Source organism: Rhineura floridana, chromosome 20 (genome assembly GCF_030035675.1).
Source record: "Rhineura floridana isolate rRhiFlo1 chromosome 20, rRhiFlo1.hap2, whole genome shotgun sequence".
NCBI classification, from domain to species: Eukaryota; Metazoa; Chordata; class Lepidosauria; order Squamata; family Rhineuridae; genus Rhineura; species Rhineura floridana.
In genome coordinates, this window is record NC_084499.1 from 14610568 (window position 1) to 14622915 (window position 12348).

The 12348-nt window shown below is 40.3% G+C and overlaps 1 protein-coding gene across 7 annotated transcripts in view; it reads right to left on the reverse strand.

Moving 5' to 3' along the window:
• The window catches only part of RALGPS1 (Ral GEF with PH domain and SH3 binding motif 1), a 226143-nt gene extending 215426 nt beyond the window's left edge, over positions 1 to 10717 (reverse strand). For 4 of the 7 annotated variants that reach the window (XM_061603536.1, XM_061603535.1, XM_061603533.1 and 1 more), the window contains exon 1: positions 10456 to 10716. The gene's annotated coding sequence lies outside the window, so the exon portion shown is untranslated. Of the gene's footprint in view, positions 1 to 10455 lie in introns of all 7 variants that reach the window. The other 3 variants (XM_061603534.1, XM_061603532.1, XM_061603531.1) reach the window with 2 other exon arrangements.
• Positions 10718 to 12348: the final 1631 nt, after the last annotated feature.

Genomic DNA, 12348 nt, shown 5'->3' on the forward strand with positions numbered 1-12348 from the left:
TGCCCTAGATGTTTATGGAGGAACCACAGCTTGGAAAAGTTACTTTTTTGAACGACAACTCCCATCAGCCCCAGCTAGTGCCATGCTGGCTGGGGCGGATGGGAGTTGTCGTTCAAAAAAGTAACTTTTCCAAGCTCTGGAATGAACCATATAGCTGCTATTTTCAGTGGCAGCCCAGTGTTGTTCATAACACCTTCGTCTGCCCTAAATACATGATACAGATGGGTAAAACAGATTCTCATATATGTAACATACAGATGTACAAATTATGTACATGAATATCCACTTTAACAATGGTGTCTGCATCATTACACCTTCTAACTAAGGACAGGATCCATTGGCTGGTGCCAGTTCGAAAATATTCCATCAACCTAACAAGCCAGTATTGATTCGAGTTCATTTTTTATCCACTAGCTGCTGCTTTTACCAATGCAGCTTTTTCCTCTTGCAAAAAATAGTTATTAATATCTATGTTTTAAAATGAAATATTGATAATTTTGAAAGGAATACGAATAATAAATACTACTAATAATAAGTCACAAGTCAGTGGCCAGATTCACACCATACATTTAAGCCACTATTATTCCACTTTAAATAGGCATGGCTTCCCCCAAAGAATCCTGAGATGTGACATTTGTGAAAGGTGCTGAGAGTTGTTAGGAGACTCCTCACAGATCTACAATTGCCGCTGTCAGTCCTTTCCCCAGAGAACTCTGGGAATTATAGCTCAACATAGGAAATGGACCTTTAGTGTAGTGGCATCTACCCTTTAGAATTCCCTCCCCTTAAATATTAGACACGCACCATGTCTGTTATCTTTTCGGTGCCAACTGAAGAACTTCCTCTTTCAACAAGCCTTTTAAGTAGAGACCTTATCCCAGTCTGCATCTGTGTTGGAATTGCTTTTAATATGTTTTTAAACCACCTTTTTTAAAAAATAGATGTTTTAAAACCTTTTTTTAAAAGATGTTTTTAAAGCTTTTTAAAGTGTATTTAAGTGTATTTAAAGTGTGTTTTGTTTTAATATATTTTAAAGTCTGTTTTTATGATATTTTGAAGTGTTTTTGGTGCTTTTCTTTGCCACCCCTGGGCTCCTACTGGGAGGAAGGGTGGGATATAAATCAAATAATAAATAAATAATAAAGGAATTATATAGTTAGCTGCATTACAATATATAGTTACTGCTGCTAATGCCATTCTTTTGATTAAGCACTTAAAGTAAATTCTGTATTCTGGAAGTCTCCAGACCTAGCCCTGCTTAACTTCAGCAAAGTGGTGGTCTCACATGACTTTAGATCGTGTAAATGATTACATATTGTTACCAGTTAATTATTGTCTAAATGCTGATCATGTCAACTTTTTAAAAAGTCTGTAAAGTTATAAAAATAATCAGTATTTTATGTTTTGTTTTACATACTTAAATTGCCATAGAAGAATATGCCATATGAACATAACCAGTATATCTAGGTATCTTGTTGGTTAATATTATCAGGGATGTATAATATTATACAAAACTAATTATAAGCCATTACAGCATGTAAGTGATATATACATATAATAATAATAATAATAATAATAATGATGATGTAACCATTCCAAGCATCAGGTCATGTAGATGCTTATAAATTTTAAGCTGGAACATGGGAATTTGAAACGCATTTTTCAGCTCTATGCAAGTGCCACATCTAAAACTCTTCCAAAAGATGAGTTTGCATCAACGCAATGTCATCAGGCAGATAAATATACAAATGCAAATTATAAGGAGGAGGATGTCAAAGCTATCCTCTGTAAGTAAGTGTGCTGCCTTCAAGTCGATTCTGACTTATGGCGACCCTATGAAGAGGGTTTTCATGAGGCTGAGAGGCAGTGACTGGCCCAAGGTCACCCAGTGCGCTTCATGGCTGTGTGGAGATTCGAACCCTGGTCTCCCAGGTTGTAGTCCATCACCTTAACCACTATACCACATTGGCCAAGGCAAATCAGTTATCTTAAGCCTCAGATTTAAAAGGGTTGAATACTGGGGGGGGGTGTTTTTAATACCGGTATATTAAATTTTGTTTGTGGTTTTATTGGTTTTTTTGTATTTTATCTTGTAATTGTACGTCGCCTAGAGTGGCCGTTAATTCGGCCAGATAGGCGACTCAAAAATAAAATTTTATTATTATTTATTTATTATTACCGACTGCTTCCAAGGTGATGCTCACATTATTATGATCAATCTATTTCATTTTGTGTGACAAACTGGCCTGGTTCACACACAACTTTAAATCACAGTTAACTGTGGATTAAAGGTGAACATGCTGCATGCTGATGCACATTTGCTGCTCTACCTCTCTTGCTGTTGCCATGCTACTGGGAGCTAAGCCATGGTTTGGGTTAGTGATACTTCCCAACCTGGGATCATGACTGGCTTTCCAAGGGAGCTTCTTCAAGAGGTGCTGCCTTCCCTCAAGGTAGCAGACAACACTTGCTCCCATAACTAGCCATTAACTTCTCCCTGGACACACCCAGTTTAATATCTCATGGCTAGATCACACAATCCAAGATAGACAAGGATTGGACAAACCCCTGCAAGTCTCAAGTTTGGAGTGAATTTTTTTTGCCCACAAAATAATTAGCAAACTTTTTGAGGCAGGCCTCAGAGTGAAATGATGTCATTTGTTCATGCAGAACAGAGGAACTCCCTCCCCTTAGCTGCTTACAACGTGCGGAATCCAATAGCTTTTAGGCATCAAGTACAAACTGTTTTGGCTTCTCAGACTTCTAATTGCTTTTGATGGTTTAACTACTGCTTTTTATTGTTTTCATATGTTAGCTGTTTTAAGGGATATTGTAAGTCACCTTGAGATTGTTATATTGAAAGGATGGGGAAAATATTTTAAACGAATAAAAAGAATTACCTTGGGGAGGTGACTGCGTGGCTCTTAGATGATTCACAAATTATGCTTTTTGTTTTGCCAAGGCCCTTCATTCCATCAGCAATCCTTATGTTTATTTAGTTAAATTGGGTGCCCGTGCCTTGGTTAGTTAATGTCAACATGTGTATACACAGCCCAACGCATACAGCCCAACTATGCACCAGTAGCAACAGGGGGATAGCAAGTAGTGAAGCACCAGCGGTAACATGGGGAAATTGAAGGGATCCTGTTAGCAGTATCTATTCTCTGTCAAAAACCAAAATTCTCTTCAGAGTCCAGCTCCTTTCCCTTTCAGAATGTAAAAAATGTAGTTTTATGTGATTCTCTTTTTTGTGTGAATTTTATTGTTGTAAAATACTTTGGGGACCCTATTTAGGGTTGAAAGCAATACAGAATAGTGAGGAAATCACCACCTTACCTTTGCTAGCATTCATGTGGCTTGAGTGTGGATAAGATAGACTCTGACTCCTGTTGAAGTGGGGTGGAGCGTCATTACTGCACCCACCACCACAGCTATTGAGATTTCCATCTGAAGACAGCAAAGGTGAGTAACTATCTGCTTATCCTTATCAACACAGAAAAACAACTGATATAGTCAAAGCTTGCACTGGACAGCATCAGTGATTACTATCACAGGAGCTTTTACAATGAAATAAATAGGGTTGACAACCTGCTTGTTCTAACCTCTCCAGTAGCTGCATGACGAACAGCAGAACAAACAAATGGAGCTTCCCTCTTCAATGAATCACAACACTAGGTAGAGTTCCACCTGTTATCAGTAATTATGGTAGGTTCATTGGTAAAAATGAATGGATGCCCATTACAAATAAATACTAGCCAAGCTTCTCAATTTCAAAGGTTTTAGCTTTGTGTACTAAACACAAATAAAATAAACATAGTAAATCAGGTCACACTCTAGGGCATCAGAAAATTTTCTGATGAAAGTTACCTATGCAATTGACCCCAATTTACACAGAATCCCCTCCTCCAATATCACAGCCTGTTACATTCCTGTTCAAATTATTATTGCTGCCATTATTAATTCATGGACCTTCAAATTCCCAAAACAAGTATTTGATTTCATACAAAGAAGGCTTATGCAGGTAATTAAGAACATACTTTTTTCACAACAATTGTCCTTTGTTTTTATTGTATTTTTAATCTTTTTTAAAAAATAAATTCTATGGCGGTGGTTGTTTTAAACATGCTGTAAACTGCTTTGATTTTTTAACAAAATAGTGGTATACAAATATTTTTATAAATAAATATAAATTAAATGACCACACAGAAGTCAACAAGAAACAAAAGAGTTGCATTTTTTATGACACTCTTCCACAACAAAGGTAATTGACCAGGGCTATCAAGGCCGTTTGGGTTCTTGAAAACAAACAGAAAAGGGTCCAGATAACCTGCTTTTTCTAAGTATGCCTGCAGTTGAACTGCCACCAACCACTCTCTTGAATACCTTACCCCAAAAGAAAAACTTGGGAACTAGGCAACAGTTCAACAGCTGTTGGCCCAAGGAGGTCCTCTTAAAGAGAGGGAGCATCACCACCTCTTTCAGGGCAGATGGTACCTTCCCCTCTCACAGCAAAGCACCAAACTCTTCCTGGACCCACCCAAGTTACCCCCTCGAGCTCACTCTTATAAGCCATGACAAGCTGAACCCTTTTAACATGTCCACATCATCATACCATAACAATTGAAATTGATCCAATTAACAGGACCAGACAGTGCTCTGGATGCCTCCTCAGGACTAATTCTAACTATAGTATCTAATTCTGTAAGAATTTCATAACCAATATTTCATTTTTTACTTATTAAATGCCCAACATATTTGTGGAAGAAGTGGGGTGTCAATATTTAATGTTCACAGCAACCAGATTGTCATTTGAGGTGCATGTTTAAGAGTTTCATCTTACCATCAGTACAAAATACTACAATGAACTTTAAACATTATTCCTCTGGCTGATACAACACAACCACCTCTTTTCACTAAAAACAAATTACTCAACATGCCAGTAATATAATCGCAGTTGAGTAAATATAGTATAATTTATTCCCCATCAGAAAATAAAATAGATGAGATAGGTTAAGATAAAAATCCAGGCATTATGAAATTAATTAGAAAGTGTAAGGTGCACTTTGAAGCACTCTTTAAACTCAAATTAAAAGGGAAGGTCATCTGTACTTCTGGCTTGTGCCAAGCAGACTTCTGCTTGTGCCAACATTTTCCTTTCCTCTCCTTCCCCTTGCAGCCCCTCAAAATCTGCTTCAGAGGGTTGCCAACCTTTCACTGAAAGGGAAGTCCCATGGTGCAAGTAAAAGTCCATTTTGTCTGAAGACTGATACAACTGGATGTCACCCACAGTATGCTTAAATTTCACACACATTACATTAAGGGCATAATTCAGAAGTTTTAAGGTAAATTCTAACCTATCATTTTTGCAGTCAGTTGTGACTGCAATCCTGACTCTTTCTTAAAAGTAAATTCCATTAAAATTGACTGATCATTTCCAAATAAATGTAATGAGTGCAGTGTGAGAAAGATAACTGTATCATGCCAAGCAATCATTCAGACAATTTGTTCACAGACAATCTGATGAACTATAGTTATTATATTAGTCTCTTTTTTTTCAGAAAAGTGAAACTCAAGGGATCTTAAGAATCTGGCATCTGCTTTTTCCCAGATTTTTTAATGACAAAGTTATGTGGATGCTCATGTAGACAAAGCATCACTCTAGAAAATCAACGAGGGGCTGCAAATTGTTGTATTTGTACATGCACTTTCATGAGCTTACTTTTTGCATGCAAAAATTCTCCAGGGAGAGTACTCCCATTTCACAAAAGTTCAAGCACACATTTTCAGTTGTGGTTGGCTTTTAAGTTCAAGTACTCAGTTCTCCAGAACTGACTGACATTGTGAAGAAAGTTTCACACTAGGTAAAAAGTATAACATTCTACAGAATTGCTCATCGACTTATTTTGTCATTATGTACTCTGTTTAAACCACAAAGATAATGATGTTTTTAAAGAACAAAACCAAGCTTTGGACCACTTATCTTTAGTATTGGACCAAGTGTTGTTATTATCAGGTTTAGTTGCACCAAAAATGTCTGTTCAAGTATGGCTCCAATTTTTTCTTCAGTAACATAAAAATGGATAGAGCGTATAAAGGTGGTAATGGCACAATCTATTGGTAGGGCACAAGAACATTTGTTAATGCAATGCTGCTCCCAATGGGGTTTGCACTGAAGAAGTTCCCCGTCAATTGCCATTGACACTTCTAAGAGCATTTCCTGCACCACTCTTGCTTTCAACGTAACACTAAACAGAAGTAAATGGTATATTTAAACCATTTAATTGAAACTTTGCAGCCCTGTGTATCAGGTGAACACAACCAACTGTCAGGAATGCTTTGATTTGGATTCCTGCATTGAGCAGGGGGTTGGACTCGATGGCCTTGTAGGACCCTTCCAACTCTACTATTCTATGATTCTATGATATGATTCTATGAACCCATGGAAGATTGCCCTGACACGTTTGTGCTTATGCTTGCAACTGTGATGATATGGTAAAGTCATGGTAACTGTTAATTTATTTATATACCATATTATCCACAAACACATTTCTGCCACAAAAGCTGCTAAACCGCCATCATTATTATTTTCTCCCAAGATACACATTTCAAAAATAAACAGTTACTCCAGTTATATGTCACACATTTATCAATGCCAAACACAGTCATTGTTCCTCTCTATCAACTTGTCCAGTAAAATTGTATACATGTTCTACCACAGACCAATGATCACACAGTAAAGGGGGATAGAGATAGGTGCACTGGAAGGAGAAAAATATTGCACTAAGAAAGGGGCTACAGGAAAGCCAGAAGACCTCACATGTCAGCGTATGAAATAGGACACAGGTTAGTGATACAATGCCATGAAAGATATGCCATTGCTTTTCCTATGATGTTGAGCAGCTACAGGGAGCAGGCGTCCAAATCACAGGGCACAGATGCCAGGCAGGCTTGAACCCTGACATCTCTGAAAGAGCTACATCAGGAGCAGTTAAGCTATATGACAGAAGCTAAAACAATCTCAGATTTTATATTTTACAGATAGTAGACGCCCATCTGACATCAAATACAATTTATTACCATGGCTCCAGTAAAATAATTAGTGAGTGAATCTAAAAAGAGGACATATAGCGCTGTTAGGTGGTTGGTAATGGGGTTCTACATGTGAGACAAAAGTATGTTTTCCCCCCTGTCACTGCAAAGGTATACAGCAAGTAAAAAAACAACGAGGGGGTATGCCTCTTAGTTAAAAGGAGGCTGAGGTGTGAATGTCCCTTGCTTTGAGCTAGTCACCTCAAGTGACAGATTTTCAGGTGCTATTATAGGATGGTGAATTGTCAGTAATTTATTACTAAACAGGAAATGAGATTGCATTTTCTACCTCAGGTAAGCTATAGTTAACAAATGGAAGTAAAGAATTTTATTTTAAAAATATTATGGTAGCAGAAGGCAGCATAAAGAGAATAAAATAATAATCTAGAGAATTTGCCTTAAGCATGGGAGAGTGGAAGGTACAGCACAAATATCTGGGCTCCATCAGAGGGATTATAGTAAGGACAGAGCTGTGGATATTGGGGGGGGGCACTCTCTGGCTTTGATGGGCATCTGTATTCATGGAGTGTTCTCCTTAACAGTCAGAGGTTTGTGTGTGACATGGACTGGAATACTCTCAAATGGAAGCAACAGGATAATTGGATCCAGTAAGGATAATTGGATACTAGTAAGAGAGAGTAAATGTTACATCTTGGGATAGAAGAAGTTGGCACATAGGATGGCCTGTATTACACAAAATACAGGGTTGGGACAAGTTGGTGTGGTCTGGGGAAAGGCCTTGTCAGCATGATGAGTTGCCTGTAAAGTATGGGCTGGAGGAATATGTGTGTATTTCTTCACCCTATCATGCATCATGAGAAAACATCTGATCAATCTGAACACTCTAAAGATGTATCATGGCATTAAAAGATAAATTAGACAAATTCATGGAAGAAGGCTGTCAAGGCCAGTTGCCACAGACAGGGCTCAGTGGAACCTCTATGAGGCAGTATTCCATGAAATAATAGATGCCGGGGGGGGGGGAGTAGAGACAGTCAAAGGGCAAGGGCTGCTACCTTGAAACTTTATTGATTATTTTCCTAAGAGAGAATACAGGTCAATGAAAGACTGACTTGTTATAATCCCTTTTCAACCAATTCTTGCACCCGCATGTACACAATTAACAGTTTGGGGTGTTTGTCTGTATCACCCACATGCAGAAGCTATTAATTTGATATGCATTTTTATAATGTTACAAAACCAAAAAATTTCTTTATGTAGACTATTTTTTCTTACTGTCCCATTTTTCTTAGCCATCTCTACATTTTCACAAGAGGTGAGAGATTATACCTAATCTCACACAAAAAATATTATCATTTCTATACAAAGGTGCATGCACATAAAATTCATATTAACCTACCTTTCACATAACCCTCAAAGAAATTAAAGAAAATTACATAATAAAAACATAGGATTGTATCGAACTAAGTTCTATCAGAGCAGACCCACAGAAATTAACAGTCCTAAATTAGTTATGTTTACTCATGTCAGTGGGTCTACCAGCATTGGAAATAAGCCATACATACTTTATAAACATTGCTTTATTACCTGCAATTTGTTTTAATTGTTTTTAATATGAAATTTTAAACTGTTGTAACCCGCCCTGGGACCTGCTGATGACAGTAGGTGATAATAATAAGAGTAATATGTATATATAAGTAACACAATCTTTGTTGGCTTCCTTGAGGCTTATGCAAAAAGCTACACACACACACACACGCAATGTTTTATAAAATTTCGCATGTGTATTCAATTTAAGAATTTTTTATGGCTACAACTGCCCCTACATGAAAACAATTACTACTATAATATACACACATACACTCCAGGCGTGGAAAGGGACGTGGCTCAGTGGGACAGCATCTGCTTGCATGCAGAAGGGCCCAGGTTTGATCCTCAGCATCTCCAGGTAGGGCTGGGACAGATTCCCTGCCTGAAATCCTGGAGAGCTGCTGTCTGTCAGTGTTGAGGGTCCCATGGTCTGACTCAGAAGGCAGCTTCCGAGGTTCCTACGCATGTGTGAGATGCACAGACAGACAGACACATATCTCTCTCACACACTCATATATCTCACACTTATTTATAAATATATCTGCATACCGCTATTTCATTTTAAAACATCAAAGCGGTTTGCAGCAAGTTTTTTTTAAAAAACCTGTCCAGTAAAAACTATTAAAAATACTGTACAATCAGAGGTCAACTATTGCAAAAAGACATCTTCTTAGTTGTTTCTTAATATATATGTATCTCTCTGTCACACACACACATATACATACACACACACGTGTATCTCACATTTATTTATAAACGTAATTGTGATTAACAAAACAGAGGTTTTTATTGTAAACAAAATGTTTCAGCTTCCGCTTTCATCAGCTGCTACAAATCTCACATTTATTTATAAATATATTTGCATACCGCTATTTCATTTTAAAACATCAAAGTGGTTTACAAGTTTTTTTTAAAAAAACCTGTCCAGTAAAAACTATTAAAAATACTGTACAGAGGTCAACTATTGCAAAAAGGTATCTTCTTAGTTGTTTCTTTATATGTATCTCTCTGTCACACACACACATATACATACACACACACATGTATCTCACATTTATTTATAAACGTAATTGTGATTAACAAAACAGAGGTTTTTATTGTAAACAAAATGTTTCAGCTTCTGCCTTCATCAGCTGATACAAATCTCACATTTATTTATAAATATTTTTGCATACCACTACTTCATTTAACATCAAAACAGTTTACAAGTAGTTAAAAAAACCCTGTCCAGTAAAAACTGTTTTCCACTGGAAAAAGACATCATCTTAATTGTTTCTTAATATATATGTATCTCCCTCACATAGATACATACACAAGCATAGCTATACACACACACACATATATACATACACAGGCATAGCTATACATACACACATATATACATACACATCTATATACCCACCCACATCTATACACACAGACATATAAATACACACACAGACACTGTCTGTATATATACCACTTGCCTAGACGAGCAATCAACTGTTCCTCCCCCCTCTCCATGAATGGGAATCAGGTACCCTTTGAGAAATGTAAATATGTCCACTGGATTGGAAAAGGGGGGGGGGCTTTAAATCTCTCCCCTGGCCGTAGGAAAAGGGGCGGGGCTATGAAAAAGAAAGAGGCCCTATTGCCTTTGCTGGAGGAGGAGGAGGAGGAGGAGGAAGGGTGGGAGACAAAATCCCTCCTCACCTGTCAAGACGGCGGCGGGGGGGGGGCGTGACGGGGTATGAGAGGGGAGGGGGAGATAGTGGCGCTTCAGCTCTGAAATAACGGCGGAAGGCGGGGGGAGGGGTGTCCCCCCCTCTCGCTCACCTGCTGGAGGGGCGGGGCGGGGCGCGGCGGCAGCAGCAGCAGTAGCTGCCGCCGCCGCCGCCGCCGCCGCCACCGCCGGCCGAGGCCACCCCTGACGGAGACGCGAGCGCAGCCGGGCCGACTGCTTCGAGCCCTCTTCCAACGCTGCCGCCAGACCGCTTCTGGTCTCCGCCGCAGCGCCAGACACCGACAAGGCCGAGCGCGCGCCCCGTAGGGCACGAGTACGAGCGGGGCGGGGGACTGAGAAAGAGAGGAAAAGCTGTCAAGCCGGAGAGGGTGGGTAAGAGAAAAACGGCAAGCCCAGCCGCCAATCCCCGCGCGGGCCGCGGCGGCTCTCTGCCAATCGCGGCGGGAGGAGGGGCGGGGTTAGGGAAATGAGGGCCGGAGGCGCAGCTGCCTTTCTCAGAGACGAGGATGGTGGTGGGGGGTAACGAAGCGACGGGTGGCGCGCACGGACAGCGGCCGTTTGCAGGTGTCCGTTGGCTTGCTGAGAGTTTTTTAAAAAGGAGGGCAAAGGCGGGGAATGACGTGGAAAGGGCAGCGCTGTAAGACGGCAGGTGGCAACGGGAGAGTTGGCCGAGCAGGCGAAGGCAGCCCGGTACAGGGGCCGACGGGGGCTTCGGTTTCTCAGCAGCAGGATTCAGACCCAGAACATCAACCGAGGAAGCGCCACAACCCAGTGATAGATAGAGCATCTGCTTTGCATGCAGAAGGCCCCAGGTTCAACCCCTGGCACCTGGGAGGGAGGGCCTCCTACCTGAAACCCTAGAGGGCCGCTGCCAGTCAGTGCTGGCAGTACTGAGCTAGGTGGCCTGACTCAGCAAGTCCGATGTTGTAACCACAGGTCACGACGTTGACCCGGGACGAGGCAGCTGCCTGTGTCTCCATATTCCTGATCTTGCGAGCTGGCTTGTTTGCTAGCTTTTAACTGGTTGGTCTTTTTGTGCGTTTTAATTAAGGGTGTTTTAATGTTCTGATTGAACTGGGCGTTTTAATTATGTATGCATTTTGTAATTGGTTTTGTTTTATTGCAAACTGCTTAGAAGCCCTATAAGCAGTATGTAAATCAATTAATATAAATTTATTTTTTGTAAATATGTGACTGTTGAATGTTATGACAGGTAATATGCAACAAAAGGGAATATACAAAAAAGAAAAACAAACAGGGAAGATATGAGCAGGTGTCTGGTTTATCCCAGTAACAAAGGTATATACAGTAGGGCCCCGCTTTACGGCGCTTCGCTAATGCGGCGGTCTCCATTACATGCAATTAGACTAAAGCCCCACTCATGGCGCTTGTTCCGCTTTTATGGCGGTTTTTGGGCGCTGAGTTACGCTTTTCAGTGGTTTTCGCTTTTCGGCAGGGGACCACAACGTAGCCTGTCGTATGAGAGGGGCCCTACTGTACAGTATCTGAGGCCATTTTCACACCATACATTTATTCCACTGTTATTCCACTTGAAGCAGCCATGGCTTCCCCCAAAGAATCTTGCGAAGTGTAGTTTGTGAAGAGTGTTGAGAGTTAAGAGACTCCTATTCCCCTCACAGAGCCATAATTCTCAGAGTGGTTTAACAATCAGTCCCTCTTTCCAGAGAACTCTGGAGAATTGAAGCTCTGCGAGGGGAATAGGATGGTCTCCTAACGGCTCTCCGCATCCTTCACTACACTTCCCAGGATTGTTTAAAGTGGCATAAATGTATGGTGTGAATGTAGCCTCAGTGAGCAACTACAGCCTTCAGTTCCAATAGGTCTGTTCTGAGTAGGACTAACATTGGACACCTCATGTTTTCCACATCAGGTGTCTGGAACATATCACTAGAATTATGCACCACAAATGCTTGGGGCAGTATACTTTTTTTGTCCTAGCCCTGCAACCAAACAGTACAGAGTCA